Raw genomic sequence first — 20,474 nt, forward strand, 5'->3', positions numbered from 1 at the left:
CATTAGCACAGAACCTGACAGTGGACCTCTGTATGCTGTGAAATTAGAAGAGAATCAATGGTTGGTTTCAGGACAGGTTTAGTTAATAATATCTATGTTGAAACTCCAAGAGTATTGGGTGAAAGAACAGTATCTTTCCAAATGTGGGTTTAATCCATCTCACATTGAGGTCTGTGCATGAGCTCTGCTTAGTCTTCCTAGAAGTGGCACCAGAACTATAGCTGGAATCTGTTTTGCAAAAGCCCCAAGAGACTTTGGGCAATGATAAGGGTAAATGACTTTTTGCTTTTCATCCAGCCTGAGCAAATAACTGTGATAACTGATCTAATGACCATCTCTACCCCCACCTCACTTCCAGATAAGAGTCAGTAGCTTCAAAGGGCAAGAAATTGTAGTCATTTGTGGGAAAAGTTTAATTAAAAAGAACTAACTTGAAACTTGTATGGTATGTTCTGTTTCAGTGTTCAGTGGTGAATATGAAAGCTATCATCAGCTTGGTGCAGGTGGATTTTGACAACAGTACTTGAAGCAGTAGTTGGAGTTCTAACTTGGATTCCTCCTCACAGAGGCCTTCATTTTACCTGAGCATTTTACTTAATTGCTTTATAGATACTGGATATACTCATACTATTGCCAGCTTTTTTAAAAAGTGGAAAACTAACTCATCCTTTTAAAAGAATATATAGCAAAGTGGGGGTCAGAGAGAGGAGCGAGAAGGGAATAACTAAAGCTGTGGTTCCTCAGTCTCTTTTCATTGTATGGGGGCTATATTGTGCACAAATGGACTTCAGCTGCCTTAACTCAGAGGTGAGGGAATTGCCTTTGCCTTTTTTGTGAATATTCTCATTTCTGAAAAATTCTCAGTCATGAGCAGATAGACCGCATCCTTCTTTATGAGGATTGGATTTCTTGTGACGTTGTGGTCTGGTGTAAGTGAATGGCTCTTTCCTCTCAGGTTCATAAAGAGAACTATAACAACTTCAGGCTCCAGGGTGAGGACAGGGGTCCAGGAAAGCTGAGGGGGTGTGAGGTTTTTAGCAGATTTCGTTCCCATTCCAAAGGAAGGTAGTTTCCCCCAGCACCATCTGGAATAATAGTGTCATCAAATCTGGTCCTAACCTGACCTTTTAGACCTATCAGAGAAATAGGAGAAAAGTCTTCCTCCAGTGGAAGAAGGGTTTGCACTTCATTTTCATAGCTTAAAAATCACTCTTCTGGCCATTGAAAGTGCTTAATAAAGTTAGAATGAGAAGCACATAATCATCCTAATATTTGTTCACATTCAAGTGATTACTGCTGTACATTTGTAAATCGGAGAAAAGAAATCCCTTTGGAAACAGTATTATTTTAGACATGAAGAATTTGTTTCTGTTAGGCTAGGCATTTTGACCTAACAGAAGCAGCTAAGGATGGTGGAACCTGGCTTTACACATTGCTTTGGCCACACCCAGCCACCTCCTTGAAGTTGTGATTGTGTGTTCTGGCTTCTTGGGAGCCTAGAGGTGAATCTTCCCACTATCACTCTCACAGCTTTTGGTGCCTCCTCCTCTGGGCTTTAGTGTATGAACCACTTGCCTTTCTTTGTTGGGAAGTGAGCAAAATCAGATCACTACTCCAGGATATAGTCTGGGGTGGGGCACATTGTCACTCTTGCCTTTAGAACACAGAGTTGTCAGGATAAGGGAGAAGGCTGTGTCTTTGCCACAGCTTTCCTACCTGGGTATGCTGGTGCTTGCCAAGATGTTTAAAACAACTGAGACACTCTTGACGATTATGCAGTCCTGGGATAGAGTGTCTGATGAAAAGAACAGGTTAGCATTCTTGACAAAATGCTCACTAGCCATCTTTGGCAGTGTCTCTGATTAAGGGTTCCCTGTGCCAATTCTTTAGGAAGTGAAATCTTTTCAGAATAAATCCTCAGAAGGATTACTGCATAGTGTTTGCACCACTCCCATCAGCCTAATTAGGCTGAATGATCATGCTTAGCGCAAAAAGGTGTTTTGCTGTCAATTGTTACAATGTATTTCCAGTCTTCTCTAGAATAGTTGTTGCTTTTAAAGTTATCATTGCAATCCTGACCAGTATAAACCCACTTATTACAGCCTGAAGAACTCAGCCACTACTTCTCTTTATGAATGTGCCCAAGTAAAAATGAGTTTTTGCATATTCAACCCTGGCAAATTATTAACTCATGATAAGAGCTCATAATTTTTTGGTGTCCTTATACTCACATTGTGAACAGACAAGTTTCACTAATTTAGACTTAGTATTCTTGATGAGAATGCTTAGGTTGAAAAAGACTGGTCTGTCACTAATCCAATGTCTATGGCAACATGGTAGAATTCATCAATTCATGTTTCACTAATTTGATGTATTTTGCAATCTAGAGGGAATGAGGTAAAGTTTATATTTGAACAGAGATGGGAAGAAGAAGGGACTGCTTAAGCGAATAGAGTGATTGTGGAACAAGATGTCTCTACAAATGACAAGTTATTTTCATGCGTCATAGAAGCATTATTTACCCATGAGTGATTGTGCTAACCGTAAATCATTTATATCTATCCATTAAAGCAGGTTTCCTCAATAAGGCAACAAACATTTGGTTAGGCAAGCCCAAGTTATTGTTTATACTTGAAAGTAATAAAGCTGCATTTCTTTAAAAGTATATTCTATAATTAAGACTTTTTCTGTTTATTTTTCCCCAACCAATTCAGGGACTTTTCAAAAGTGAACGTGTTTTTAGAAATAGAACCGCCCCTTGTGTGATCTAAAGTGGCTCTGTTCTTTTATTGTTTCTGCATGTTCTAGAATGTAAGTTCAACAATCTAACAATTTCAGAAGGAGATCCAATAGGAAAATAAATTTAGAAGTAAAAAGCAAGGAAAGAATTTTGGCGACCTTCCTGAACAGATGCAAATGGGGGGGCAGGGCAGTATGGTTTTGCAGGTTCCAGACCTGGGAATTGCCTACCTCTTTTTCGCCCACCTCTATCCAGCACATCTCCAAGTTGGTTCATTCTTTCTTCTTAACTTAAATTCGTAGGGCACCTTGCCATTTGTTTAACATGGTCCTGCATGTTTTCCTCAGCAGCACCACTGCAGGGCAGATTGTCATTTCTGTTTTATGGACAAGAAAGCTGAAGCTTGGAAAAGTGATTAAGTTTTTAGAGTGGTGTGGTTGAAGCCCTGATTTTCAGAGTCCACAGACCTGAAAATCCCTTGTTTTCTTTTCCATTCTTTCCCTATTTCAAGTCTCTTCAATTCAAACCTGGACAGCTGCATTCCTCCTTCACTACCTGTGTGCACCTTTCAAGCTATCTTATGCTCTGCTCCAGGGGGTCTCCCAAACCACTCCTTGAGCATGTGGCTCCTGTTCAAACAACCTTAGTGACCCTCTGTTGCCAACAGGGTGTGTTTAGATTTCTAACATCATGGAGCCCCAGCTCATCTCTTTGAGCAAACAGTTCTTGCTATATCCTCCTTTTCCTGCCCTTGCACTTTGGCTCTTATTCTCATCCTTATGGAAACTCTTCCATGCTCCTTTGCACGAGTCCTAGGGCCAGGCTTTAGGATTCCATTGATCTCCCACTATCTTGAAAGTTTCTGCGGATCACCATCCCCCACACAGCCTAACGGAGCATTTTTGTCTAGGGTTGTTAGTTGTGCAATTCATTTGGCAATAAATCATGATAGTACCTTTTGGCGTTGACAAACTTAACTTTCACTCTTGATCATAAATTTTTCAAAATTCAGGTGAATACCTTGTCTCCTGAGGGACATCGTAAGATGGAGAGTAGGAACTCCATGATACTCAAATTCTCAATATTTTATTAAATTAAATGGATTATTTTAAGGGCTACGTGAACTGGAAGTAAAATACAGGAATGTCAGAGCATTGAAAATTCAGAATAAAATATCAGAAGCAAAATGAAAGACCAATTAATTCCACACAGCTCTTCCTCTTTTAGACTTCCCTGTTCTGCCATGTCATAAACAACCAAAGTGTTCTGAGTACATTTGCGCAGAATGTTTGACGATCACACTGTGATTAGACATGAGTAGTCTTTGCCAGTGGGATGTTCCTGTCCTTTGCATTTTAACCACATGTTCTGTTCTCTTTGTGGTAAAGATCATTTAACAATAATAAAAACTTACAGGGAAAATTACCCAGAGCTCTTTTATCATAACACTTTTTAACATTCTCTTCTAATCCTTATGCACATATACATAGACTTAATGTGACTTCAAACCATTATTTTGTATTGTGCTGTCAGAAGTGTGCTTTAAGTCTTTTCAATTACCATAATACTTTGTGATATTCCTTTATTACTATAATTTGCTGAACCATTTCTGTTTCGATGGATAATTAGGTGGTTTTTAGTTTTGCTTTTTAGATAATGCTACAGAGAACTTCTTTGTGCATATTTCCTTAGAACAAGTTCCCAGTAGAAGATTTAGTGGTAAAAGCAAAGGACATTTTTTTCTTAACATTTTCTATGTTACAAACACAGAAGAGTGCAAACACTCACAGTTTTATCAAATAGTTATAAAGTGAGCACCTGTATAACCACTGCCCAAGTCAAGAAAGAACATTTCTGGTGCCCCAGAAACCTCCTCTGTGTCTAGGATGGAATACTTTATGGCCTTTGCCTCATGGTTAACATGTGGCTTTCCAAATGGGTTCAATTGCTTTATGTTATCACAATGCTGGATTGAAAGTACGTTTTTCTCCACATCATCAGTTTTGATTGGTTATTTTAAATGTTTGCCAATTTAATAGGTATAAGGAAGATATCTCAAGGTTGCTTTAATTGACATTTCTTTGACATGTGAAGACATGTTTTTATGTGTTTATTTGTATTTCTATCTGCATCTTTTACCCACTTTTATTCCGTTTTCAAATATTTATGAAAACATTGGTTGAAATGAATTATGGTTATAAACAACATTTCACTAATCTAGGTATCACTAATTTAGAAATGATTCAACTCAAGGCATGCATTAAAATTTTCTTTCGTTACATTAAAATGATTTGTTTCAAGTGAACCTATAAGCAATCACTATTTACATACTATTAATTAATGTGATGCGTCACAAATTATGCATTGTCTATAAAAGTAGGTTTAGTAAGATCCTGTGCCAAAGACAGAGCTAGTCAACAATACTATTTAGAGGAAAATATCATGAATCAAAGTTTTTTTTCCCGAAATTAACTATGTATTGAAATTTAAAGTAAGGGATTAATCCAGAAAGAAACAAAGTGCAGATTCCAAGAATGTAGTGATCCTGGGTTTTTTGTTTGTTTGTTTTTGCTCATTAATGAAGAGCCAGGGACAGGGTTGTCAGGCTTTTATATCCCAGGCTTCAGTAAATTCACATTTTCAATCTGAAAGTTTTCGCAGGATAGCGAACATTCCTGAGTTTGTGAGTTCAGCACATTTAGCCATGTAAGGCAACTCTTGAGCTGGATGGTCATTCAAGCTTTAAAGGGTATAAGGCTTGAACTCTATTTGAGAGAGATTAGAAAAACAAACAAAACACTTACGAAGTCTGCATGACAGAAGAAATGGAGAGGTAGAAGTAATAGACTAAGAATTATGTTTTTCATTTCTCTTTTTCTCCCTGCCCAGACTGTCTTGAGAACAAAAACTGTTCCTTATTCTTCTCTGTGCTCATGTCACGTAGAACAAAGTAAAATCGAAAGGGGATGGGTTAGATGTGTGGATGAATAGGCCTTGGGTTAGTCTCCATTGGCTTGCTATAATCTAGTGTTCTCAAAGGGTATTTCCCTTCCAGCATATTAGCATCACCTGGAAGCTTGTTAGAAATGCAAATTAGTGCACCCTACCTCAGATCTTAATGAATCAAACTTTGGGGCTGGAGCACTACACGTCATTGTGATGCCCGCTAAAGTTCAGAACCACTGCTATTAACTAACCTGTTCTGCCACCTAGTGGAGTACTTGGGAGCTGCATCTGGTAATGAGTTAAAGCCAGATTTTGTTGCTGTTGTGTACATTAATTATACCAAGGGTTTTCTTGCACTTAAGATTACAGCCCATCGTGAATGTGTTCTGTGCTGTACTTGCCTTCTGTATCTAGTCATTATAGGGGATGTCATGTCAAGACAAGAGTCTAAGTAAACTCATTCTTAGTGTTTTAGAAATGCCTTTAATTTTGTGTTGGAATTGTTTTTATCATACACTAGAATAATACATGGTTATTAAATAATGCTACTGGGGAATAATCGCATAGGGAAATGTAAGATCATGAGGGGAAAAAGCATAATTAAAAATGGCATACAGCATGATTCAAGGTAAATGGCTCATGGATACCCGTACTGGCATATTGGCCAGCTGCCACAAAACAAAACAAAACAAAACAAAACAAAAAGGCTTAAATATGCATAAGAACAAAATAAAATTCAACACATCTAAAAGGTTATAGTGGTTATCTATTAAGGATGAGATAGAGAAATATTTTCTATATGCTTTTTTGTACTTTCTAAGTTTTCTACAATGAGCATGAATTATTTTTAAGAATAATTAAATTTTTTATATGCATAATTTTTATATATACATAATACAACTGCAGGCATCATTTGCCTCAAATTCCTTCTTTCAAGAAATATTTATTAGGTACCTACTCTGTACCAGGCATTGTGCTAGGGCCTGGGGATACAGAGATGAATTGTGTATAGTCCCTGCTCCTGGGAGCTCATGGTTCTCTGGAATAGCATACACATAAAACCCAAGAGGTATAATGAAGGAAGCACAAAGAAGGGAGAAGTTATATGTAGAGGTGATAACCAGGGTTTCACAGAGGAAGTAACACTTCATAAGTTCCTAAGCTGCTAATAGGATTCTAGATACAGACATACTGTAAATTGTCAGTCTTTGTTAGCTGGCTCTAAATTCCTAACAAATGTAGATGTATGGTTGGCAGGCTGTATCACTCATGGGGGTCTTTGTAGTCAAGGGAGGAACATATAAGACAGTACCAGCATTTGAAGACAAAATCATTAGAATTACTGAAATTCAACGTAAAAGGAGCAGGTTCTTTTTGGTGGAGGCAGCATAGTTTTTCAATCTCTCTGAATCCCCACATAAAAATAGCAACTAAATAGCAAGACCAAAAGCCCAGACAATACTTACAACAAAACTAGGTAACAAGATAACCCCATGAGCCCCCAAACACAAGCAGGTGGGGCAAACAGTCTACTGCCACAAGAACAACATTGTATAAGAGGAAAAGGAAGGAAGGAGCAGGAATAATATATGATGGGCCTGAGGACAGGAGAACCCAACATAGGCAACAGAGGATCACTGAAGAATCGGACAGCTAATCTGAAAATGTCAACTGAACTGGGAGAGGCTCTGTCTTCTCCAGCAGTGGATGAGTGCAAGGGTCTATGATAAGAACACCTGAAAGGTCTGGAGCAATGTAGCCCTTATAAACTCTTGAGACTGCTCCATTATCTTCTGAGACAGGGCCCCACACTAGGCAAAACTCCTGGGACCAAGTTGACCTGGACAGGGACATGAGAGAGGAAAGGAATAGATGGCCCAGACTCAAGAGAGGATAAGGACAGAGGCAGGAAATATCAGAAAGCAAGCTGCCATATTTTTTAGCTCTATACAAAAACAATAGAAAAGGGGGCTCTGTGAGGGCTGAAAAACTTGCCTCAGTGTAGCCTCATTCCAAAAAGTCAGGAAAACTAATTTCACATAAAAATAAGCAATAGAAAAATATCAAGGCCAAATTCCATACAAAGTTATTAAAAAAAAAGGTGATCTAAGAGGAAGCAGAATAACACCTACAGACAATGAAAGCACACAAGGAAGATGTCATAAAACATCAAACTGGTAACTTATTTAAAAACAAAGTACGTTAAGCAAGTGATATAAGACATGAAAAAACTGCATAAATAAGAATTAGAAAAACTCAAAATGAAGCAAATTCAGGAAAAAATTAGAAGTTATTTTAGAAATGACTAAGCCAAAAAGAACATAAGAACTAAACATAAAAAATAATGCCTTAAGGAAAAAAAAGACGGTGAAAAAGAAAAATACATTTATCAACATTGCGCTCTAACCAACTGAGCTAACCAGCTAGCCCAAAAAGGAAAATATATTGAAATAAAAAGGAAATGAAGAGATAAATAAGATTTGAGGGAAACTGACAAATAAATATTGAAGACAGGCAAAGAAGATCAAACATATAGTTAACAGGAATCCCTAAAGAAGAAAACCAAAGCAGGAGAGGAAATGCTAAAAAATATAATTCAAGAGAACTTTTCTGAAATTAAAAAAAGGTTGAAACTACATATTGAAAGTATATAGTGAGAATGTAGACCCAAAGTAACCAACGCCAAACCATTCTGTTAAACTTATTGAACTTCAAAGAAAAAGAAAAAATTATTTGGTCATCCAAATAGTAGATGAGGGGAAGTGTCTCTTAATAAAAGTATTCCAACTATAAATGGAAAAAAAAGATAGATTATCCTCAGTTTGCAGCCCCACTGAATAAATAGATAGGTATTAAGCACCAGCAGTTGCTAAGATCACAAAAAGACAAGTAGACATAATGCGTCATGCCAAATACCCTCTGCTTTCCTGCCAAAGGGACCAAACCTGAATCTGAATGATGAATCCAGCTGCCAGTTTGCAGGAAATACCACGGACAGTGGAGTACGTTGAACTGCAGTAAGAGTATGCAGTCAGCAAAATCCAGACTCTGGGAAACTGCAGGTTAAATGGCCTGATTGTAAGGAAATGAAAGGGATGGAAGAGGAATCCATAGAATAGTAGAGTTAAATGACGTGACTTTTGAAAAATAGTCAAGATTATAAGGACTAGTGGTATACACTTGGGTGGTGAATTTGTAAAAAGAAAAGGAAAAAAGTGATTACTGCCAAGTCAAGATAGTTGTGACATGATATGAGGGAGGGGGCTGTAATTGGGATGGTGATCATGGAGGTGGCTTCTGGGGCGGCTGACAAAGTTCTGTTTCTTGACCTGGGTTGTATTCACTTTATAGTCATTCACTGAGTCCATATACTTGATTTGCGTTTGTATGATTTTCTGTATCTGTGTTTTAATTTGCAATAAAGAGATTTTTTAAAAATATCAACCTAAAAGAGGCATCAGAGTGTGTAGAGTCTTGCCATTCAATGTGTTATTCCTAAACCAGCAGCATCGGCATCACTTTGGGAACCTGTTAGAAATGCAGAATCGTGAGCTCTCTCCCCAGACCTACTACAACAGAATTTAAATTTTAACAAGATCCCCAGGTTATTCATTTGCACATCAAAGTGTGAGGAGGTCTGGTGTAGAGGATCTGGGTACCAGTCCTTTGTGTAATGTGGGTTGAGTCACTTCACTTCTCACAGCTTCAGTTTTCTCATCGATAAAATGGAGGTGATAAGTGTCTTTTGAATTACGTAATGTAAAGGTGCCAATTCTTGTAACTGAAAAAATGAAAGCAAGAAATCTCTAGAAGGGTAAACTCATCCTAAAAGATAGCTTGTAAATGTGCAGTGCAAGGGGACAGGAATCTTGAGCCAATCCATGTGGTTGAGTCCATCATAGAATCCATCTAAAAAGGGCACATGGTAGGTACCTAAGGACCCGAATGGAGCCAGTACTAACAGAAAGAGGCACTGTGGCTGGGTGACCCGAGCACCCAATGTTCTCACAGTACCAGCTGCCTGGATAAAATAGCCCCAAATTTCTTTTGTTTAAATTCTGTGCTCACCATTCAACCCTCTGGAAGGGAATTTGGATTTAGGGAAAATCTAGGTTTATCATCACCTGTCTTGGAATCTAACCTACTCTGAACCAACTGATATAGTTTCTAAACCCATAAAACTGAGCCCAGACCGGATCATGCAACTCCAGCTAAAGCCCTGTCCATTGTCCAAATGTCTGTCTAGCATCCAGTCTCCTGCAAAAATATCGGCTTGAAATGATAATTGCTATCATGGCATTTTTAAGAAAAAGCGTTTTAAATTTTAAAAAAATCATTGTTATAGATGAAACGTGCATCCAGCTTTTTTCCTTTTATTTCCTTGTGACAAAGTAGAGCCTTTTCTTGTACATAGAACATTCTTTTCTCCTCACACCTCGTGTAGGCACCTCCTACTCATCTTTCAGTGTCAGCCTTATTTTTCCAGAGCTCCTTATTGAAATTACTTGTATAGTGTCTGTATTAAATATTAGACTATAAGTTCCCCATTAGACTGTAAGTTCTTTGAGGGCAGAGACTATGACTTTCTCTTTCACTTCTGTGTCCCAAGTGCACTCAGTACTGTTGACTTTGTCCAATGGCAGCACCTGCAGTTGGTTATCCTAGGATCTAGGCTATTAGACTATTCTGTGACTCATGGCTAGTGATGCTAAACTTCCTGAAATGCATGAGGTTTTCCAGCACAACAAATAACAGTCCCACCCAGAATGACAATTGTACCTCCCTCGAGAGAGACTGTGAAAACCCTTATGAAAGAAAAAATATTCTTTCAAAAATCCAATAAGTTTTCAAGTAGGTATCACTTATTTGCTTACAAACATCTAATGTCTTAAGTACCAAAGAATTTTTTTTGTTATAATTTATTTTTTTAATTTTTTAATTTTTTAAATTTATCAATATATGATGTAGTTGATTTTCATGTCCCTTTACCAATTCCTCCTTTTACCCCCTCGCCCTCCCCTATCAACACCATATCTGTTCACTTACCTTAACAAGTCCAAGGAATTATTGTGATTGTCATGTCTTCCCCCCCATTTATTTGTTTGTATATTCATTTATTTATTTTTATTAGCTCCCACATATAAGTGAGAACATGCGATATTTCTCTTTCCCAAAGAATTTTGATAGCAGTGATTTTGCGAAGACCTTTGAATATAGCACACCTTTTCTATAGAAGTATTTAATGGTATAGTATTTAAGTATTTAATGATATAGTATTTAAGTGTAGAAGTATTTAATGATCTTATTTAGTCTCAAATTTAAGGTTTTTCTTTTCTGTTTTCAAAAATATATATTTAATATACAAAAAAAGAGAAAAATATGAAATACTTTTAATTAAATGTCCTTGGAAAAGAGTGTCCTCAAAATATTTATTGATAAATATACATGTCCCAAGTCCTGTTAAGGCCCAGTATTAACTCTTTCCCATATATTTAAAAGCCAGTGGAAGATTCTGTCAGATAACCACTCAAATTGCTGACTTTCTCTGCTCTTTTGGGGAGTTTTCCATTCAGTAGTAGTAGAGATCCACTGGAGTTTGCTTTACTAGTATTAGATGACTTTGAGCCAGTTCGTCTTTGAAGCATCTGGACCTGACTTTGGGCCTCCTGTCAAAGTTACTTCAGAGTTCTCTCCTTTTAGGAGGAAATCTAGGAGGGTTTTTGTTGTTGTTTCGTATAATTTACTCAGCACAAGGTCCACATTTTAAATTAAAGATTGCTGTACTGTCCTATTGTTTCGTCCCTCAGCAGGGGTAAAGGCGAGCAACATCTGGTGGCACATCACAGGAGGGACCACAGCCCTCCAGGACAATGTGCACTGAAATTTAAACAACTTTCTTTGGCTTAACCAACATTTTCTTTGCTTTCAGTGACTTAAACAGGTCTTGCTCTTTGGAAGCAGGCTTTAGTACACTGACTCCCAGGGAGAGGCTTCCATGAAGATCTGTAAAATGTGGGATTTATGTGTGAATACTAGGTATTGGGGAAGACAAAGTTTTCAGATAGGAGAATCCCACCATCCAGCTGTAAATGCCTGAGCTCCCCCACCATGGCATTCCAGTCCTGGTGCCTGACGTGTACCACGATCTCATTGGTGTTCAGCAGCACAAACCGGCTCCTGTGCGTGTTTCCATAGATGCAATAATTGAGCTGTCCCCTCACTGTAGTCATCCTGGCAATGTCACCTTCCTTCAAGGAGAAGTGCCAGGAAGGAGAAATGACAAAGTAGGTAGCGATGGGCTAAGGGTTACATCTACTGTGTCTTCAGTGATATAATACTGCAGGATTCTTTCTAGAAATTTGCCTCAGCAGGTTTTGTAGATCATCACAATCTGAACACCCAGAGGTTTACACACCTCTATGCTTTGTATAAATTGTAGAATATTCTTCTAATTCCCCCCAAAAGAGGTGAAGTGCACACAGTAAACTCTGTAGAGGGATTCATGGGAATTCGTTGCTGATTTCAAACTGGTATGTGGCTGATGTTTCCTGTCTTGGCTCAGTGAATTGACACATACCTGAGCCAGCAGTTCTGAGAAATCTCACATGGCACATCAGCTGTGTGGAAAGGGAAAAGGGAACCCATTACTTTCACTGTGGAAAGTATATCTTTCTCTTTCTTTTTATGAGATGAATTTGTCTATTGTTTTTTCCTTTTTTTTTTTTTTTTTTGGTGGCTGGTCAGTACGGGGATCGAACCCTGGACCTTGGTGTTATCGGCACCATGTTCTAACCAAGTGAGCAACCGGCCAGCCCTTTGGAGTGCTATTACTGTTCTTATGATGGAGAGGCTACCAGCAGGCGGGCAGTACAACAGGCAGTACAGCTTTTGAACTTCTCTATGGAGAACAATTCCAATAACAAGGATGAGATTTGGTAGACATCAATTATCAAAACATGAGGCTAGGGCCGAGCCCGTGGCGCACTTGGTAGAGTGCTGCGCTGGCAGCGCGGCAACGCTCCCGCCGCGGGTTCGGATCCTATATAGGACTGACCGGTGTACTCACTGGCTGAGTGCCGGTCACGAAAAAACGACAAAAAAAAAAAAAAAAAAAAAAAAAAAAAAAAACATGAGGCTATTATAAAAATCCTGTGATCTCTGAAAATGTGATCCTATCTCTGACAATATCCACTCTACAGATACAGGCATGCTCCCCCCCCCCCCGCCTTTTTCCAAGAACTTAATTTTTTTAGAGCAGTTTTAAGGTCACAGCAAAGTTGAGAGGAAGGTACAGTGGGTGTCCGTTTTGATTTCCTTTGTTTTCTAAGATGATGTTGCAGGGCAGTTGTGGAGTGGGGAGAGGGGAAAGGAGAGAGGGATAGGGTGGAGGAGGAAGGAGGGGGGCATGGTCGAGGCCCATGGCACACCCCTCATTCCAACAGGGGAGCCCAGGCTTGGTCATGGCCGGGCTGGATGTGGATGTTGGTAGTACGTGGCTGACGCCCTGGTCCCGCCACCCCCATGCCTTGGCTTGGGAGCCCAGGGTGCTTTCAGGGGAGGTCTGGTGGTCATCGCTGGTCTAGATGCGGACATTGAGGGGCATGGCTGAGGCCCTCGGCCCCCTCCACCCTGGCTCAGGAGCCTGGGGCACTTCTGGCAGTGGCTTGGTGGTCCCCCTGGCTGTTGATTTTTAAACTAAAAATTTTATATTCCAATGAAATACAAATAATAAACTTAATCAGTTGACAAAAATGCATACCTGAAAGTCAGTTCCTTAAGGGAAGATTGGAACTATTTATGAGCAGTCAGTATGAAAGGAATATTCTGTTCAATATTGTTTTTATTTTTAAGATGAAGATAAAGTTCTGTATCCTAATTCCGATTTTTTAGTTTTGATGTTAGCCAAATTGGAGAATCCCAACCCACTTGTATATTCAACAAGGGCAAAAGCTATTTAAAGTCTCAGATAGGGTTGGGATCCAGAATTAATTACTAACCAAAGATGATGTACATACCACCCCCTTCCCCCAATTTTTTTCTATGCAGCTGTCTAATGGGGCTTCTGATTAAAGATGGCAAGTTAATCTTGCCTTTATCTTCTCCCCATTTCTAGATGACTAAAATGATAATAAATGAATAAAAAGTTAAATAATGTTCAGAGGAGACATCAGTACCTGTGAGGCTACAAAACATTTTTGGAAGTTAAAAGCAGATGTGGATGGAGTAGTGGTAACTAATTTAGCAGACCTCAAAGTACAAATCATGTGGTCAGGCTAAATCCTCACATACCATAATAAGAAATGAATACTCAGGAAAAAGGGAACAGAATTAGCAAATTATTTACAGATACACAGTTAAATATATGGGGTGGGAGTCAGCTAAACCAGTTGAAAGTGGCTATCTCAGGGATGAGAAAGAGTAGAGAACTGCTGGTTTTTATAAAGCGTATTATCTAAGTGTATTTATTCTGGGTTTAGAACTCTTTTTCCTTTCCAGCTCTATATAATTTTATTTTGACAACATTTGAATACTTTTTCTCAAGTTATGGGAAGGTAGATTTTGATTTAGCATAGGGAAGACTGCTTGCTTAGAGCTATCCCACCAGGCAGCAAGAAAAAGGAGCCCTGTGTCCACAGAGACATCCAGCACTGGCTTGTCTAAAATGTGGGAGAGCAGAATCCATATGGAGCCCCAAGTATACGCCAGGCACTCTCTCGATGCCATCCAGTGTTTCCCCCTGATTAACACTTGGAGAGCTGAGGCTCAGAGAGTTAAACCTGCCTGAGGCCAAGTGGCTAGTTGGTGACTGAGCTAATAGAAAACACAGGTCTGTTGGACTCTAAAGCTGGTGGCTTTCTTATTCATCAGGCGGCCACCGTGGGGGAGAGTCACTCAAGCCTTGGTGAGGATTTGGGCGTGATGGCCTTTTCCTCCAGCGCCTGGATGAGATCCCAGGTTGATGTGGTCCTGTAAGAGGAAGGCGCCCTTGAGGGAAGACGACCTTCCAGGACAGGTCCAAGTCTCTCTTTCCCCGGGCGCTGGGTCTCTTCGGCCGCCTCCCTGGGCTCGGTGCGGCTCCTCCAGGTCGCCTCTACTGGCCCCCGGCGGAGGAGGTCTTTGAGGGTCGGCCGCCTTCGCGGTGCTCCCAAGACCTGGTCCCTCGGGCACCGCCCCTCTCGGTGTCCACCGCCCACCGCCTGGGGTCTCTCCAGGCACCCACCCACCGGAGGGGTGGTCTCTCCTGCTCCCTGCTACCGCACTGCCAACCTCATGCATGTCCCCTATGGACCTGTATGAGGATGCTTAACGGTGACTACATGCTGCCAGATTACTCCAGAATGGCCAAGGCTGCCCTCCCACCAGCGAGGAGGATTTCCATATTCCCACGGTCCTCTCAACACTTGTCATTATCGAGTTTTCTCATCTGTGTGTACATGGGTGTAAAGTAGTAGCTCTTTTTTTTGTTTTTCTGTCAGTGACATTGGATATCTTTATGTATTATCTTCCGTTGGGATTTGAGGTTTCTGCTTTTGTAAATTGCTTGTTTCCAGGAAGTTATCTGTGATGGTTTTAAAATATGTGGATAAATTATTTGATACTCCTCCCTTTAAAATGTGTAGCTAACTTCCCCAGCTCTTGTGTGTACCCTGGACTTGTTAAGTTAAGGAAGTTTCCATCTATTCCTTCCTAGTTTGCAAAAGCTTTTATCATCATCAGTGCATGTAATACTTTATCAGATGTTTGTCGTACGTGGGTTTTGACTTTTTGTGGTTTTCTATGCATTTCATCTGTGCTTTCAAATTTAATAACATATACTTCTTATAACTCTTTTATTATCTTTTAAATTTCAATTGTGCCTACAATTATTTCTCCTTTTTTTTTTTTTTTTTTAATTTTTAGTTTTTTGGTAGCTTCTCTATTTTTTTTTTGACCAATTTTGGTAATGGTCTATCTTAATCTTTTCAATGAACCAGCTTTGGATTTTGTTAATATTTCCTATTGTTCTCTGTTTCATCTTACTATTTTATTCTTCCTTGTTTCTCTGAGTTCGTTCTCTTGGTCTAAGCATTGTTTTAGCCGTGTCTATTTTTAACCTGCTGTGTTTTCATTATCATTCAGTTCAAAATATTCCTTAACTTCCTTTTTAATGCAAGTGTTATTTTGTAATTTATTAGTTTCCAAAAGGATAGGTTTTGACCTATTTTTTTGTGTGGTTGTACATACAAAAATCAATAAATGTAATATATCACATTAATAGGATGAAGGGAAAAAGCCACATGATCACCTCAGTTGAAACAAAAGAAGCATTTGACAAAATCTAACACCCTTTCATAATAATAATAATAAAGAATACTCAATAAACCAGGAATGGAAAGGTACTCCTTAAATATGATAGCATTTATGAAAGACCTACAGCTAACTTCACACTAAATGATAAAAGACTGAAAAGCTTTTCCACTTAGATCAGGAGCAAAACAAGGATGCCATGACACTTCATTTAACATAGTACTGAAATTTCTAGCCAGAGCAATTAGGCAAGAAAAAGAAGTAAATGGCATCCAAATAGGAATTGAAGAATATATCTAGAAAACCCTAACGAATCCCCAAAAACCTGTTAGAGGTAATAATGAATTCAACAAAGTTATAGGATACAATATCAACATGGAAAAATCAGTTGTATTTATATGCACTAGCAATGACCAATCTGAAAAAGAAAGTAAGAAAACAATTCCATTTACAATAGTATCAAAAAGGATAAAATACTTAGGGATAAACTTAACCAAGGAGGTATAAGATGTGTATACTAACTACAAAACATTGCTGAAAATGAGTAAAGAAGGTCTAAATAAATGGAAAATTTGTGTTTATGGTTTGAAAGATTTAATATTGTTATGATGACAGTACTACCCCAAATGATCTATAGATTCTATGTAATCCTTACAAAAATCCCACTGGTGTTTTATGCAGAATAGAAAAACATCCTAAAATTCCATGTAATTTCAAGGGACCTAGAATAGTCAAAACAGTCTTGAAAAAGAAGAACTCTCAGTAGAAAACGGGTAAATTTGCATGACCTTGGATTTGACAATGGTTTCTCTAAAAATATGACACCAAAAGCACAGTCAGCAAAGGAGAAAATAGATAAATTGGTCTTGATTAAAATTAAGACCTTTTGTGCATCAACTGACACTATTAAAAGAGTTAGAAGACAACCCATAGAATGTGAGAAAATATTTGCAAATCATATATGTGACAACGGTTTAATATCCTGAATATATAAAGAACTACAACTCAACAACAAAAAGATAAATAACCCTATTAAAAATTGGACAAAGAAATAAAATTTAAAAAAATAAAAATAAAAAAATAAAAAAAATAAAAAAATAAAAAAAATAAAAAAAATTAAAAAAAAATTGGACAAAGGATTTGATTAGATTTTCTTCAAAGAACATATACAAATGACCAATAAGCACACGAAAAGATACTCAGTGCCACTAATTGTTAGGGATATGCAAATCATAACAATGAGATACCACTTCAGACTTACTAGGATGGCTATAATAAAAATAAACTAATTCGGGCTGGCTGGTTAGCTCAGTTAGTTAGAGTGCAGCTTTGTAACACCAAGGTCAAGGATTTGGTTCCCGTACTGGCCAGCTACCCAAAACAAAAATAAAATTATAAAGCTCAAAAATAAGTTAATTTTAAAACAAATAAACAAAAATAACAAGTGTTGGCAAGAATATGGAGAAATTGGAAATCTTGTACATTGCTGGGGAGAGTATAAAATGGTGCAGCCACTGTGGAAAGCACTTTAATTGTTCCTCAAAAAGTTAAACATAGAATTACCATATGACCAGCAATTCCATTGCTAGGTGTATACCCAAAAGAATTGAAAACAAGGACTCTCACAGATACTTGTATGCCAATGGTTATAGCAGCATTATTCACAATAGTCAAAAGCTGGAAGCAACCCAAGTTTCCATCAACAGATAAATATATTAAAATAAGCGATATATTCATACAGTTAAATATTATTCAGCCTTAAAAAAGAATGAAGTTCTGATACATGCTGCAATGTGGATGAACCTTGAAAATGTACTAGGTAAGATAACCAAGACACAAAAAAACAAATAGTGTATGATTCAACTTCTACGAACTATCTAGAATAGGCAAATTCATAGTGACAGAAGTAGATTAGAAGTTACCAGGTGCAGAGGGAGATAGGAGGGAACTGGGGAGTTATTGCTTAATAGGTACAGAGTTTCTGTTTGGGGAGATGAAAAATTTTGGAAACATAATTGTGATGGTTGCACAACATTGTAAATGTGATCAATGCCACTGAATTGTACTTAATAAATAGTTAAATGGTTAAAATGGCAAATTTTACCTTCTATATACTTTATCACAATTTTATTCTTTTATAAATCTTTTTTGGAAATGCTGCATAACCAGTGCTCTTGACAGCACAGAGGAAGTTATTGTATGAAAAGTCAGACATTGACAATGTTGACTTGAATAGTGGTTTAGAAGAATTGGACTCTGAATGTGCAAAAAGTTTATGAATATCTTAACCAATGTATTTTATTCATATTTTCTCTCTTATGTGTGCACAAGAATTACATATTGTGTATTGTGAATGTATTACATACATATTGTGTATTATCGAATCTAAGATAACACTTTTGGCAATGTAAGATGAAAATCCTACATTTCTTTAGCACTATAAGAAAAGCATTATAGTAAGAAAGCATTATAGTAGAATTTAAGGACATGGTTTATTTGCCTACTTTTTTTTCTTTTATAAAATGATGGTGTGTTCTTATAATCGAAGATGTCCTAGATTTGATGACATCTTAAGATTTGGCACTTCAATCTTCTGTAAGTGTTAGCACTTTTTTCTGTTTTCGGAGAGATTATTTCGGAGAGATTGTTTCCCAGTGATAGTTCTACTTCATTAATTCATTTTTCAGCTATCTTTACCCTGCTATTATTTTGTTCTTTATTTCAGGTATTATATTTTTATTGCTAAAATTTACATTTTTCAGAAAGTAGAAGAGATGGAACATTGCCCAACTCATTATGAAGCTGACATAATCTTAATATCTGACAATGACATAAGAATAAAAGGACTCCAGACCAATATTCCTAGTGAGCCTATGTTGTAAAATTCTTAGCAAACTAATTCCAACAAAATGTAAGAAATATAATATATCTTAACCAAGTAGAGGTTATCCCAGAAATGCAAGTGTTTTATGTTTGAAAATCAATCAGTATAATTCACCATATTAACAAAATAGAGAAGAAAACCATGTAATCATATCAATAGATACAGAAGAAACTTTGGACACAATTCAACACCCATTCATACTTGTGCAACCATTACCTCTATCTAGTTCCAAAAATTCTTCATCACCTCCAAAGGAGACCCTGTACCCATTAAGCAGTCATGGTCCTTAATCCCCTCCCCCATGATCAATTGATTTTTGACAAAGTTGCCAAATCACAGGTAAGGAAAAGTCTTTTTAATAAATGGTGCTGGAACTTCTGGATATTCAATTAGAAATCAGTCCTTCACACCATGCACAAAAATGAACTGGAAATGGATTATAGACCTAAATGTAAAACCTAAAATTATAAAACTACTGGTAGAAATATTGGATAAAACCATTGCACCCTCAGGTTAGGCAAATATTTTTAAGCTAGAACACAAGAAGCACGAATCATAAAAGAAAGTGTTGAAACTTTTGCCCTTCAAAAGACATCATTAAGAAAATACAAAGGCAGTCTACAGACTGGAGAAAAGATTTACAACACATGCAAGGGTACTTTACAGTTTTCATGGAAAAATAGAATGGAAAGATAATATGAATCTTTCCACGAACTTTTTGACATACACTTTTATCAGACAAAATATTTGTATTCAGAATATATCAAGAATTTTTATAAGTCAATAACAAAGACAACTCAATTTAAAAAGGGATTAAAGATTTGTACAGACACATCACAAAAGACATATGAATAGGTAAAAAGAACATAAGATGCTTAACATCATCAGTGATCAGGGAAACACAAATAAAAACCGCAAGATGCCAGTACACATCCAATAGAATGGCTAAAAACAGACTAACCAAACCAAGTACTGGCAAGGATGTGGAGCAACTGGAGCTCTCATACAATGTTAGTGGGAATGCAAAATGGTACAACCACCTTGGAAAATTATATGGCACTTTCTTTAAAAGTTTAACAAGCACCTACCATATGACCCAGCCACTCCATTCCTAGCTTTTTTACCCAGAAGAAATAGAAACATACATCCACACGAAGACTTGTACATAGATGTTTTTAACAGCTTTATTTGTAATGGTCCTCAAACTGGAAACACCCCAAATGTTTATTAACCGATGAATGAATAAACAGATCAATAAACTGAGGTATAACTGCACGATGGAATACTACTCAGAAATAAAAAGGAAAAACATTTAATATATATATGATAATGTGGATGAGCTTCAAAATTATTTTTTTCAAAATTATTATGCTATTGGTAAAGGGCCATGAAAATCAACTACATTGTATAATGATAAAAGTAAAAAATAAAAAATTATTATGCTGAGTGAAATAACAGACAGAAAAGAATGCATAATCTATGATTCTATTGATACAAAATTCTGTATATAAAAGTAACCTCTAGTGACAGAAAGCAAATCAGTGGTTATCTGGGATGGAAGTGGAGAGAAGAATGGATTATAAGGGTGATATGGTCTGAATGTGCCCCTCCCCCCAA

The sequence above is a fragment of the Cynocephalus volans genome, chromosome 17, assembly GCF_027409185.1.
Source record: "Cynocephalus volans isolate mCynVol1 chromosome 17, mCynVol1.pri, whole genome shotgun sequence".
In the NCBI taxonomy this organism is placed as follows: Eukaryota; Metazoa; Chordata; class Mammalia; order Dermoptera; family Cynocephalidae; genus Cynocephalus; species Cynocephalus volans.